Raw genomic sequence first — 14,891 nt, forward strand, 5'->3', positions numbered from 1 at the left:
ACAACGGGACCCCACGACGCCCTCCTTTTTCCTCTCTTCTCCCTCTCATCTTTCATTGTGAACACGTCAACGGTCGGCGCCATGGTTGCCGCCATGCCAAGCCACTAGAGTACCCGCAAAGGCACTCCAACGAGCGCATGGACTAGCGCCATGCATGGTGATGTGACCAGACGAGGTCAGCGGCACGCCCGCATGATGGATAAGGATGGCCATGAGAAATATCTCATCGCCGGGACACCGGCCTAGCTGGCCTATAAATACGCTCGGCCGGCGATGCACTCGCCTCGCCCTCTCCACCACCAGCTCCGCCGAGGGCGGGAACACCCCATCTCCCCCTCCTCTAACTTTTCCCCCTCCTCTTCCCCCTTTTCTTCCACCTTTCTCCAATTCGGTAGTTCGCCAGCGCCATCAATGCCGCCCCCTCTCTCCTCCTTCTTCGCTGCGTCTCTGGCCGATTGGAGTGACCCGTGAGTCCCCAAGCTTCTCCTCTTCCTTTTGCTGTAGCTAGTAGGTAGCTTAGGCCTCTGTGTTGCACTGCCCGCATGAGGCCCGCTCCGCCGAGCCGCCATAACCATCGGTCATCACCGGCGAGGCCACCCCAGGGCAGACCACCATCACCACTGCACTCCTCTTCCGCCCGTACGCACGTACACGTAGTTAGTTGAGTAGAATAAGGCCTCTAGGGCCGAGTCTAGTGCACAGCACCACTGCGACCACTCTAGCGAGCCACCACCGCCGCCATGGACACCTGTTGCCAACGACAACCCAGCCACCGGCTGCGGCGTGACCCCACGGACCCCATCCACCCTACATCCACCTCCCCTGAAAGCCGACGCCTCTGGCGTAAGCCGCTGCGGTGAGCCCTGCTCCCCTCCCCTGCTCCGTTACAGGCGTGGGCACCTCCATCCGTTGTCGTTCGCCTCTTCCCCCTCCCATGTCTCCACCAGGTGGGACCAGGAGGAAATGGCGTTGCCGTCACCCTCTGTCCCCGTCTGTCTTTCTCTCCCTCACTGACATGTGGGCCCACCACCTTAAATGCTGACGCCGCCGTCACTGCTAATGCATGTAGGTGGCCCACCTGTCACACACACATCGCACACATAGCGCGGGGTATGCTTTAGAAAATGCTGGGTACACCCGGCTAGTGTACATAGAGAGTTAGAAATGCATTTTCCTAGCTTAGAAAAATTCCTAGAAAATATGTAAATAAACTAGATGCATTAAGGAAATTAACCATGTAGTTTGCACTTATTTTTATGCACTAGAAAATGCATATAAAATTCCCCCAAGTTAATTTGCTATAGAATAAACTTCTAAAATACATAACTTTTAAACCCTAACTCCTTTTTGCATGAAACCACGTCTAAAATTAATCTAAAATCAAACCCTACCATTTGAAGTGCCACCATATAGTTCTATGTTTGCTTTTGCCTTTTCTTTCACGCATAGCAGCAGTCTTATTCGACCGATACGTCCGACAAACGACGATAATCGTCAAGAGGACAAAGACCCAAATTTCATAGACGTGCCGGAAGGTGCCAAGAACGAAGGCAAGTCCTAGCTCCCCTCCCTACCATCTTGCTTTAAACCACTGAAATGCTAAAACATGACTATGAGATTAGTACCCTAGAGAATGAGCTCGGTTAATGCGATATGATTAAGATAAATGGTTATCTTTTTATTTTATGAGCTCCACACCATGACTAGATTTAGGGATAAAAATAGAACCTAAAACTTGTTAAACCTGAAACTAAACCCCGACATGGGGTGAGTAGTGGTAAACTACGGAGGTAGTTTATCATGACAGGGATGCCTAGAGAGGATTCCTGTGGGAGATACTCGCCTCGGTCACATAAGGACCAGTTTGTAGTCCCTCTCGCCTAGTGAGTTATTTTGTACATCCACATGTCTATATGGGTAGGCTTGATTTCACACCCCGTTAGATAGAGATATAATATCTACTGGGAGGCCGGTGTAGGCCGCAGATTGTCAGGAGCTGATACGGGTGTTTACACCAAAATTTGGGGAGAAGAACGTGGGAACTCGAAGCTTCTAAGATTGTGTCATCAAGGAATCGATTGCATAAGGCTCGATATCAGCTAGTTTAGATGCAGTACTAGGATCGGCTCTCTTCGGATGATGTCAGCAGATAGCGTCAATAAGCTATAGTTGGTGTCCAGAGAAACATATCAGACTCTATAAAAAGGGAAAGATTAGGGTCCAAGTTATCTTAAGTTAGGAATGTTTTCTCTTATACTAAAAATTGTAATGAGTCCTATTTGAGTAGGATTAGTCCTATTTGAGTAGGATTCATGCTTAGGTTTCAGGTATAAATATTGGACCCCGGCTTTTGTAAAGATCATCCAATCAATCAATACCAATTATTTTTTCGGCTTCACGCCAACCCTTAGGAGTAGGAGTAGTGTAGATCTCGGCGAGTTCTTCAACAAGCAGGGTTGCATTGGTCCGGCCGACCTATGACTTGTCTGTAAGTACTGTCCTAGCTTATACCTTTGTTTGTAAGGCTGTATCAGTCCAGCCGACCTCTTACGAGCTCTAGTATAAGCTAGTTATCGATTCTTATCTAGTTCAAGTACGGCTACATCGGTTAAGTTTGACCTCCACTGCTCGAATTAGACTAAGGTCAAGTTATCGGCTCTACTTAAGGGTGGCATCCTTTGGGTAGATTCATTAAGTTACCAATCTTGCTGATGTTCTCGTTGTCATTAGTTTTAGCAATATCAACCTACCTGATTGAGATCGATCTAGATCGGCCTCACATCCTTTTAGTCCATTGTTTGTTCTATCACATTACGATGATTCTTACTTTAAACAACGAATTATGTTTTATCAGTTGTTCTACTTCAATCTTGATCGTGCATAGTATACGGTTAAGGCATGCCTGATCTTGAGAAGGTTTACCGGGTAGTTGAATCTTGTCTATAGCTCGCTATTATGGATGTAACGATCCGGTCGATCCCCACTGTTAGTACTTTAGATCAGAGTATGCGGGTTGGTAGATTTGCTTTCGACTAGGCATGACCCTGGCTGTTTGCTATGCCTACATCGACTAAATAGCTGATCGCCTGTACTTTAACGCTTATAGTGTATCTTCATGATTCTGTTAAATGTGAATAGATCTGTTTGCTTTAAAAGGTTTAATCTGCTATCTCTATTACGGCTGCCATCGATCCAGTCAAACCCCACTGTTAAAGATAATAGATTAGATTCGATGAATTTATAAATCTGTTCATATTAAATAGTCGATTGTTCTCATGCTATGATCTTTTTTCTACCTGAATCGGCTATTTCAGCCGATTCGCCTGTGCTTTCACACATATAGCATGTCTTTTAGAAACCTATCAACGTATAGATGGTTTTATGGATTCTTTGGCTTTAGTTTGTTGTTATCATCATAGCTGCATCGATCTGGTCAAACCTCATTGTTGATGGTAGCAGATTAGATTCAGAGCGTTTGTAGATCCATTTGTACTAGACAATCGATTTTGTTCGCATGTTATATCCTTTCTCGTTAAACTTATCGGCTCAATGCTTTACACCGGTTATATTTATGTAGCTGATGATGTTACTTATATCTGGGCACGTTGCATTCATTACTATAAAAATCAATCATGACCTGCGAGTGTTACAGTCCTTAACAATCGATTTCTTCTCGTATCGGCTATTTAGTCGATTTTCTCGTTTGGCTGCTCCCGAAGCGGCACACTTGGAACTGTCTGGGCAAAACCGGCATGTTTCACCTTAAATTACTGATAAACTTTCTCTCCTTGTCAATTGCAGGTCAAATTAACTGGCATGCCCTCAGGAAATTTGTAGGGTCGACTAGTCCTGCGTTGAAGCCAAGCAGATCTCCAGCCTTGCTCCATCAAGCAGATCCTTCTGGCTTGCTGCGTGTTGACATTTTTGTGCCGACACGCGTTCTGGCACGCTCAGTGGGACCCCACAATCATCATGGCTACTCACAACAGTGACATCCTTATGGTGCCTTATGAAGACCTACCGGATGAGGATAAAGATGTCATTGGTAAAGCTATAGAAGAATTTTAGAACACGTATTTGTTGTCCGACACCAAGACAAGTGACAATAAAGTTGTTCAGAAATATCCACTACCAAGAGTTTTGATGTATGAGTAGTCAGATACAGACAAAGCTAAAGATAGATGTTTCTTCATAGATGTTGTAAACAAATCTGTTCATGATGTCATATTGAACCATAATACAACTTTCTTGAACACATTCCATAATACCATGAAGGAGTGTTTCATGGATATCCAATTGATCAGGTTGGACCGGCTTACTACAACATCACACATCGGTTGACTCAGGGGACTAATCAAGCCGGTACTGGCCATCAAGAAGAAGCACTAACTGGTAATAATGATGTCCAGGCAGTTCAGAGCTCATCTGAACAAGTTTAAGGTGCCACTACTAATCAAATGCAAAATAATCCTGGATTATCAATGCAGCATGTGCAACAACTGATGGGGCAAGTTTAGAATCAAGTAGTTAATTTTGGCACAGCAGGCCAGATACCGTCGTCAGCTCAAAAAATAGCGCTATTAGTTCAAAGGATTCGTAGAGATACAGATCCTAGCATTTACAACCAGAGACTTCAAGCAACAAACCAACAAAGGACCCAACAGATAGAGATTCCACAAGGGTATCATTATGTCACATATTACAATACCGTTCATATGATTCCAAATCTGAGGTATCAAGGTATCTGGAATTTTAATCTGCAGATGGGTCAACAATTGTAGAGAAATCCATATTCAAGTGCTAATGAGTTGTTGCTCAGAGTGACCGAGATGATGAAGAATTAGTTTGGTTTGAAGCCAAAAGGGCAGAACTTTTCATACAAATGTCCATATCCAGAGTAGTATGATTTGGTCGCTCTTCCTACAAATTACAGGCTCCTGGAATTTGCTAAGTTCACTGGTTAAGATAGCACAAGTATAATAGAACACGTCAGTCGGTATCTTACACAGTTGGGCAAAGCATCCATTGAAGAGGCTCATCGAGTTCGTTTCTTCTCCTTGTCCCTGTCAAGACCAGCCTTCACTTGGTTTTCATCGTTGCCAGTTAATTCCATTGCCAATTGGGCTGACCTATAAAAGAAGTTCCATACATATTTCTATACTAGGATAGGGGAAAAGAAAATCACAGATTTGACGACCATAAGGCAGAGAACTAATGAATCGGGTGCCGAGTTTCTTCAAAGGTTCTGAGAGACTAGAAATTTGTGCTTCTCGTTGAATCTAACTGATGATCAACGAGCCGCTTTGTCCGTTCAAGGAATGTTGCCAACATAGAGAGAGAAGCTGCTTGGGCAAGAGTTTGATAGTTTAGGTCAATTGGCTCAACGAGTGGCAGCACTCAATAGCCAATTCCAGAGTATGCGTAGAGATACCCGATTCGAAAAGAGCGCTGCAATTGCCGAAGCCTAAATCCATATCCAGTTGATGACAGTAATAAGGACGACAAAGAAGAAGAGATTGCTATGGCTGAGTGGAATTGAGGTAAGAAGACAGTAATGGTACCAAATCCTTGGGGAAAGGGAGTTGAGGAGAGCTATGATTTTGATGTCACAAAATCAGACAAGCTCTTTGATTTCTTGCTTGAAAGTGGACAGATCAAGTTTCCCACCAATCATGTTATGTTACCTCCTGATCAGTTGAAGAATAAGAAGTTCTGCAAGTTTCATAACGCTACTTCTCATTCTACTAACGAATGCAGAATTTTCTGGCAACATATATAGAGGGCTATTCAGCAAGGGAAGCTTAAATTTGATACACCTCGGAAGATGAAAGTCAATGATAATCCTTTCCCAAGAGATCAGAATATGGTTGATGCGAAGCTGCTCAAAGGGAAGACTAAGGTCCTTACATCAACTAGAGCAAAAAAAAACTAGAATAGTCGATCTCGAGATGCAAATATCGGCTGATGAATATAGAGAGATTAGAAGGCATCGTGACCAATAGAAGAGCCAATATGAGCAGGGCAAGACATCAAGGGACATGGCAATAAGGCCATGTGTCACATCTTGAATTTTGTTGAATCAATGGCAACGACAGAAGGAAAATAATTATTAGCGTTGGTTGGAAGAGAAAGAATACCAGCATCAACAGGAGAAAGAGAGGTATAAAAGAAAGCAAGATGAATCACATTATAATTGTCCTTTCTTTAGACATTGTTGGAATGAAGTTTTGAAATTGTCTACTAGAAATGATTGCCCAGAGTGCAGTGAGCAATATTAAGAGTTTAGGCAATCTCAAGCCAACCGCCGGTCTGTCCATGTTTGAGATGAGTATCATCATAATAATATGGATTGGCGCTTAAAAAATAGAAGTGTTCATGATCGGGTTGGGAAGCGAGTTGTTGATCAAAACTAGGCTGATTATGAAGAAGAAGATAATGAGGAAGAATATGTTTGGCAGAAAGGGCAATGGTGTCCAGGAGGTTTGACAAGAAGTCAAAAAAGAAGGGTGCAATGCCTAAGGAACAAAGAGCTAGAACATGCTCAGGCATCTGGTAGACCTCAAATGTGGCGTGCTAAACAAACAGCCGATAGGGGTCAACCATCGGAATTCAGAGCTCCAGCAGATCAATAAGTCTATTTAGATTTTGGTGAATTGTAGTATGAGGAGATAGTTGCCAAGTTGACAGTGGTACAACAAGCTATATTTGATAAGCCAGTCAAGCATCAGCACTTAAAGGCTTTGTATGTAAATGGTTTTGTTGATGGGAAGCCGATGAGCAAAATATTGGTAGATGGGGGTGCTTTTGTCAATCTTATGCCTTATACTACTTTTCGCAAGCTTGGCAAGGGACTAGAAGATTTGATGGAGACCAACATGATGCTTAAGGATTTTGGGGGTAATGCATCCAAGACCAGGGGCAATAAACATCGAATTGACAATCAGAAGTAAGACTTTGCTCACCACATTCTTCATCATTGATGGAAGAGGTTCATACAGTTTACTCCTTGGTCGTGATTGGATTCATGCAAATTGTTGTGTATCATCGACTATGCATCAATGCTTGATTTAGTGGCATGGAGATGATGTTGAGCTAGTTCATGTTGATGATTCTGTGAGTGTCGCAATAGCTGATCCAATGTATTGAGAGCTAGAAGACTTCGAGTGTTTTTCTGGCAAGCTATGGGAAGGAGGCTTCATTAAAATCAATGATGAAGGCCAATAGCCAATCCAAGCAGTTGGCTCTGAGAGTTTGTTTTAATGGATAATCCAATAGATGGTACGGATGGTAAACTAGGACATGGCTTTACGTCGGCCGATGAATTAGAAGAGATAGATATTGGTTCTAGAGATAGGCCTAGGCTAACGTATGTAAGTGCTAAGTTGGATCCTGAGTATAAGCAAGAGTTGGAAGATTTATTAAAGGAATTTAAAGATTGTTTCGCTTGGGAATATTATGAGATGCCTGGTCTAGATTGACCAATTGTTGAACATCGGTTGCCAATCAAACCTGGATATCGGCTGTTTAAACAAGCTCCGAGGAGATTCAACCCAAACATTCTTGATGATATAAAAAAGGAGACTAAAAGATTACTAGAAGCAAAATTTATCTGACCGTGTTGATATGCAGAGTGGATATCGAATGTTGTTCCTGTGTATAAGAATGGGAAGTTAAGAGTTTGCATCGATTTTAGAGATCTGAACAAGGCTACACCCATGGATGGTTATCCGATGCCGATAGCCGATATGTTGGTAGATGCAGCAGCCAGGCACAAGGTTATTAGTTTCATGGACGGCAATGCAGGATATAATCAAATTTTTATGGCTGATGAAGACATAGCGAAAACAGCTTTTAGGTGCCCTGGCGCAATCATTTTATTTGAATGGGTTGTGATGACCTTTGGTTTGAAGAATGCTGGTGCAACTTATTAGAGGGCGATGAATTATATTTTTCATAAGTTGATCGGCGGGATTGTTGAAATCTACATTGACGATGTGATGGTAAAATCTAAGGGGTACAAGGAACATCTAGCTGATTTGCGAGAGACTTTGGAGTGCATAAGAAAACATGGTCTAAAGATGAATCCCAATAAGTTGTGCCTTTGGAGTATCAACTAGACAATTTTTGGGTTTTATGGTCCACGAGAGAGGAATCAAAATTGGTCAAAAAAGTATGAAAGCAATTGATGAGGCAGTGCTGCCGACTACTAAAACAGAGTTACAATCTTTGCTTGGTAAGATTAATTTTATCAGGTGGTTTATTTCACATTTGTCAGAAAAGGTTCTGCCATTTTCTCCCTTGTTGAAGTTGAAAAATGATCAAGAATTTAAGTGGGGTGACGTACAACAAAAGGTGTTTGAGGAGATAAAAGAATACATGAAATGTCCACCCATGCTGGTCCCTCCTCAGCAAGGTAAGCCTTTTAGGTTGTACGTATCGGCCGATGACCAAACGATTGGATCGGCCTTAATGCAAGAGTTTGAAGGAAAAGAACGAGTTGTTTTCTATCTAAGTAGAAGGCTTTTAGATCCAGAAACAAGATATTCTCCTATTGAAAAGTTATGCTTGTGCTTATATTTCTCTTGCACTAAGTTGCGACATTACTTGCTATCGGCTGAGTGTACAGTTATTTCCAAGGCTGATGTGATCAAGCACATGCTATCAATGCCAATATTAAATGGGAGAATGGGGAAGTGGATTCTTGCATTATCGAAATTTGACTTGAGGTATGAATCGGCTAAAGCAGTCAAAGGGCAAGTAATGGCCGATTTTGTCACTCAGCATCATAAACCGAGTATTGGCTATGTAGAGCGGATACCTTGGACGCTATTCTTTGATGGATCATCATGCAAGCAAGGTGGTGGCATTGGTATTGTTATTATTTTACCTCAGGGGACAAGTTTTGAGTTTGCTTTTCCAACTAAACCAATAATTACCAACAATCAAGCAGAATATGAAGCTATTCTTAAGGGACTTCAGCTTCTTCATGAAGTAAAGGCTGAGTCGGTCGAAGTATTTGGAGATTCATATTTAATTATTAATCAGTTAATCGACCTATACAAATGTAAAGATGATATTCTGAGGGGATACTATGATAAATGCCAAAGGTTACTCAAGAAGTTTCCTCATATTTCCCTTCAGCATATTCCGAGGGCACAGAATCAAGAGGCTAATCGGTTAGCTCAAAGTGCGTCAGGTTATTGAGTGTTTCAAGAGATCTTAAGTAGTGAAACCTTGACTAATGACTGGAGAGTTGAAATAACCAATTACCTTAAAAATCCATCATAGAAGGTTACCAGGAAACTAAGGTATAAATTGATTAAGTATGTTTTGCTAGATGATCAGTTATATTACAAGACAGTCGATGGGGTGTTGCTGAAATGCTTAAATCAAGAAGAGGCTAAAGTGTTGATGGGTGAAGTACGTGAAGGGATATGTGGAGCTCATTAATTGGCTTATAAGATGAAATGGATTATTCGTAGGACTGGATATTTCTTGCCAACAACACTGGAAGATTATTTTGAATATTATAAGGGGTGCCAGGATTGTCAACATTTTGGTAATATTTAGAAATCGTCCGCATCGGCTATGAATCCAATAATCAAACCATGGCCATTTCGAGGTTGGGGAATTAACCTAATTGGCTAAATTTTTCTGCCTTCAAGTAAAGGACATAAGTTTATATTGGTAGCAATAGATTACTTCACTAAGTGGGTTGAGGCAATTCCTTTGAAGACGATAACCTCAAAGAGCATGGTTGATTTTGTGTATCTTTTTGGGATTCCTCAAACTATCACTACTGATTAGGGGACAATGTTCACAACAGAAGAGTTCAGAGATTTTGCTGCCAGTATGGGAATTAAGTTATTAAATTCTTCTCCTAACTATGCTTAGGCTAATGGCCAGGTAGAGGTGTCCAATCAAATTATGATTAAGCTAATCAAGAAAAAGATCAAAGAACAACCAAGGAAGTGGCATTCAACGCTTAATGAGGCATTATGGGCATATAGGATGGCCTATCATGGATCGATTAAAGCATCACCTTATGAACTTGTTGTCGGTGTTTCGAGTAAACACCAACGAGTAAATATGTATTATTGCGCGTTGGACCCAGATGGTGTGCTAAAAGACACAAGGTTTATACTGGTTCGGGCAGAATGTCCCTACGTCTAGTTTGCGGCTATTGCTCGTGTAATTAGCACTGAAAGGTTCATAGTAGGGGTTACAAACGGGTGAGAGAGGGACAGGTCCCAAGTCTCTGATGGAAAGGTTGAAAGGATTCTAAGAGCTTTGTTGCCGCTTAGCTATGTGTTATGTGATGCGTTGTGTGTTCTATCGATCGGTCTCCTTAGTGGGGTGCCCTGCCTTCCCTTTTATAGACCGAGGGGAAGCAGTGATTACAGATGGGAGAAAGAAGAAAAACCAGAGGCAAAGAAGGTCCTTCAAAGGTGCCGAGTCTTCCTTTTCCTCTGAGCAAGACCTGCTGACATGGCAGACGGTGCTAGGGATAGCTTCATGCTAGGCATCTGTCCACTGATGATGCCATGCTCCGGCCTGATTAGCAAGTGGTCACGTCCCATCCCATCCTGGTGGGCGGCGTGATGGACTAGGGTGTTGATTCGTGACCCTATGGGGAGCAGACGACGCAGTGACCACACGTTCATCACTGTAGAGGATGTGAGTTTCCTCCTAGACCATAGTGGTTGTCGTATTCTTTTGTCAGGATCCACGCCCGAGGGCAAATGGCGGCGCCCACAACACTGTAAGACAAATGTTGGCACCTACAACACTGTTTGGGCTCTGACATGTCCTGGAAGGGCTTTAAAGCACCCGTCTTATCGTATCCTAATGGTACTTTCCTACAAGCGTGAAGGGTGTGGTCCTTGGTATTGCTGTTGACTTGAGTGTCCTGCCTTATCTGTGTGCATAGTTATGAAGGAGCAGCAACAGACATCGAGCGAGGTGGATGTAACACCTCTGGTGTTTTGACCTAGCACTAAAATTTGACATGTCATCATATGCATTGCAAAGCATTCATAAAGTGGAAAATTTTGAATGCATTCACTAATAAGCTTTATTTCATAATGTTGTTATTTCATGTGATGTGATTCAAAACCTTAAATAAAGATCATGACTACAAGTGTCAAATTTCATGTGATCATGTGAGGTCATGTGTCATTTGACTCAAATAACCCTAATGGGCCGTGTTACTGGTCAAAAATCAAAGTTAAAGTAAAAGGAAAACAAATCAAATTTGAATTCAAATTCAAATCACAAAAGTCCTTTTTGCCCCTTTTGTCTAAATCAAAATCCATTTGGAATTTGGGGTTGAGGCAAAAAGCAAAGTTGAAGATTGTTTTATGTGGATCAATTTTGGTATTCAAAGTTTTTCAAGTTTACATAAAAAATTTGGAGTAATTTTAAAATGATTTAAATGCTCAAATGCACCCCAAATTCAAATTTCAAAATGGAGGCAGAATTTGAAAATGTTCCTAGAAGCAAAGTTGTAGAGTTTGAAAAATTGAGGAACTTTCATTTTTGGAGATTTTCAACTTCTTTAGAAAAATTGGGAGTAATTTGTAAAATGAACTCAGTGGCAAATCTGTAATTATTTCAAAATTTCAGATAACTACAGGGCGCCACCGCCTTACCGCCGGCGTCCTTTCTCCGGTCTTCTAGGCGCATCTGCGACCGCCCTTGGCTTCGCGCTGGCATGGGGAGCACTCTGCGTGTCGAGTCCGCGCGCTCCTGGCCAAGCTATAAGACCCTGATGACGCCGTTCATTTTTCTTCCTTCACTCTATTTTCCTGACGCCGCCGTCTCAACTCCAGTGAGCTTCTCTCATCCCCTCAGCGCAAGTTAGCCCTAGAAAAGCCGTGTTCTAGTTTCGCCTACTCCTTGCGCATCTGACCGAGCTGTTGCTACCGCCTGATTTCGCCGAGAACTCGCTGTATACGTTCATCTTCCTCGCGGCCGGCGACCTCAACGGAAATGTCGATTCACCGTGGCCAGCCTCGTCCGGTGAGCCGTTGTCCTTGATTGTTGACCCTGTGGCTTCGTCTCGATGCTGTAGTGCTTATTCCACTCTTGCCTGCTCGTTTTGCCCACTGCAGTCGCCGGAACGCTGTCGTCGACGAGGTCTGCTCCGCCATGATCCCAGTCACCGTTGAAACGCGTCACCGTAGCTTCTCCGGTCTCGCCTGTTGCTTCAACACAATCGGGGTGAGACACTGATGCTTCCTGTACTCTCTGTTTCACCGTTACTGGCCTTGTTTCGCCGGCGTAACACTGTCGTGCCACCGCGTCCACCATGGTCGGCGTTAGCTTTGTTCCGTGTCGTAATCAACCTCCGTAGTGCCACAGGTCGATGCGCCTAGCTCTTGTGAACATGTTGGTACTTTGGCCGTCGCTGTTGGGCTCACCGTCGGTGAGATAGCGCCGGTCAGTGCCATCGGAGCCACGGTCAATGCCCGAGGTTGGGGATGATAGGTGGGGGCCGGCTGTCAGTGAGAGCAAGAGAGAGAATAGTGAGTTTTGTTATTTTCTGATTTTGAATAGTGCTGAATCTTTGGAAATTTGTAGGAAAATAATCATAGCTCCAAAAATTCTGAAATTTTGTGTGTAGCTTCTGTACATGCTCTATTATGGTTTAAAAATATGAAACTTGAAATTTGAATAAATTGTAATGTTCAAATATTCAGTCCATTAATTAATAAATGCAATTTCCATGATTTTTGTAGGCCACTGTATAATTCTAAAAATTATGAAATTTGTTTTGGTACACTAATTTGTCATGAGGAAGCTTACATAAAAGTTTCATGTCATTTGGAACAAGTTAATTTTTGGGCTTATTTCCAAATTAATTCAAAAATAAATAAAAGCAAACCCTAAGTGTTTGATTAGTGTTTGATCTTGTTTTGGTCATGTTTTGTGACCAGTAGTGTTCAAGATCAGTTTGGTTGGAGAATTTGCTGTAGTGGTCGGAGAGTTCACCATAGTGGTCGGAGAGTTCACCGTAGTGGTCGGAGAGTTCACCGTAGTGGTCAGAGAGTTCACCGTAGTGGTTGGAGAGTTCGCCGTAGTGGTCGGAGAGTTCACCGAAGTGGTCGGAGAGCTCGCCGAAGTGGTCGGTGCTGGCGTGGTCACATCCATTACAAATATGGTTTAGTTAGTTTGGCTTGTAAATGTACCATGAAGGAAAGTTGTATTCAATGTGTTGTTATATTTCATGCACCATAAAAGCATCATGTTTACATTATCATCATGTTGAAGCATATGCTATTATTTCGTGTAGAATCCGAGAGTGAAACGATTCTAGTTGAACAAGTTGTGGAAGAATCCCCGGTTGTCACGGGATTCAATAATTGTGGTACTGATCCAGAACCTAAGATCGTCAACGAAGGCAAGCCACGGTTTATGCATTAAACCCTTACCTTGTTACTTTGAAAAGTTTATCACCTATGTTACTTATTGCATTAAGTTGATTAATTCAAATGTTACCTACTTGATGCATTGCCTACCTTGTTAATTGTTTACCATCCTTGAAGATGCTTTCATTTACAAAGGCGTAGAATGCTTAGTATGCTTTATGATAGGCTTTCAAAATAAAAGTTTTGATACAATCAAAGATGGCATACTGGCCAAAGAAAGAAAGAAGGTAGAATGAACTAGAGACTAGTCGGGTGACTTATCTTGAATGTTGGGTATTGTTGCCGACTATGTCGCTTAAAGGCCACTCATTGTGGATCTTCTGAATGAGACACTTTGTAGTACTGGTCACATACTCTGGTAAGCCTACTTCGGCTAATCTGATACTAAGACGAATGCCCACGCACTGGGAGTGGAGAGATGGCGGGAGTAGCGTGTACCCTCGTGGCTGGAATGTGGCCGAATTTGAGGTGTGCTATGCTCTCGGGTGGCGTGGAGACGGCTTAGTATAGGAGGATCCGGTAGCGAGGTTGGTATATGCAAGATTAAGTTCTACATATGTCATGTGATAAGGAATCCCCAGCTGGGACTTGAATCAATTCGAATTGCCGGTGCTCCGCGGATATGGAGACTCATTTCATTACAGAAGCAATACAGGACTGGTGAATTACTAAAACATGAGAAAAAGGAATGGAATGAGAAGGAATGGAACATGGGATATGAACACTTAGTTTGAGATAATGAACTTAAAGGACTTAGGGGTAAAACTTGAAAATAGGATAAGAATAGTAAGCTTTTGGCAAAGGACTTTGAATTTTGTTACATCCTTACCTTGTCCCAAACCCCTGCATCTCTAAAAGTCTTACACCCCTTTACGTCGGGTTAGTCTTGTTGAGTACTTTTGTACTCAGGGTTTGTTAACCCTTGTTGCAGGTGAGTCGCATGCGCAGGCTTATTTTGGTCCCTGCTGCATGTCTGTGTTTGAAGTCAATGACGATGAGGAGTGATGAATGGCCTTTGGACAAGGCACTAGTCTGTTTGATAAATAAAGTTAATGTAGTATTACCCCGCTACTATGGTTGTATGCCACTTATGGTATTGTAAGTTTGAAAACAACTGGTTTATAAACTATGTTATCTTAAGACTTCTGCTATCTTTTACTCTGATATATATATTTGAATTAACTGTTGTAATCTGCAATGTCTATGATTGGGATCCTGTTTGAAAAAGAGAATCATGGATGATTTGGGTTTCCCGAGGACACCCGACAGACCTGTTGAGTTGTTGGGAACTCGTGTACGCTATCAGCGGTCTGTTGAGACAACAATAGGTGCATGTGGGCCTGATTCCTTAGGAGGTTCTGCCACAGCAGAGCCAGCCCCCTGACGTCAGGCAAAGCGGAGCCTACCCTTAGATGTCAGGCGAAGAGGAGCTAGCCCCCTAACATTGGGCGAGGCAGAGCC

The sequence above is a fragment of the Miscanthus floridulus genome, chromosome 5 (genome assembly GCF_019320115.1).
Source record: "Miscanthus floridulus cultivar M001 chromosome 5, ASM1932011v1, whole genome shotgun sequence".
NCBI classification, from domain to species: domain Eukaryota; kingdom Viridiplantae; phylum Streptophyta; class Magnoliopsida; order Poales; family Poaceae; genus Miscanthus; species Miscanthus floridulus.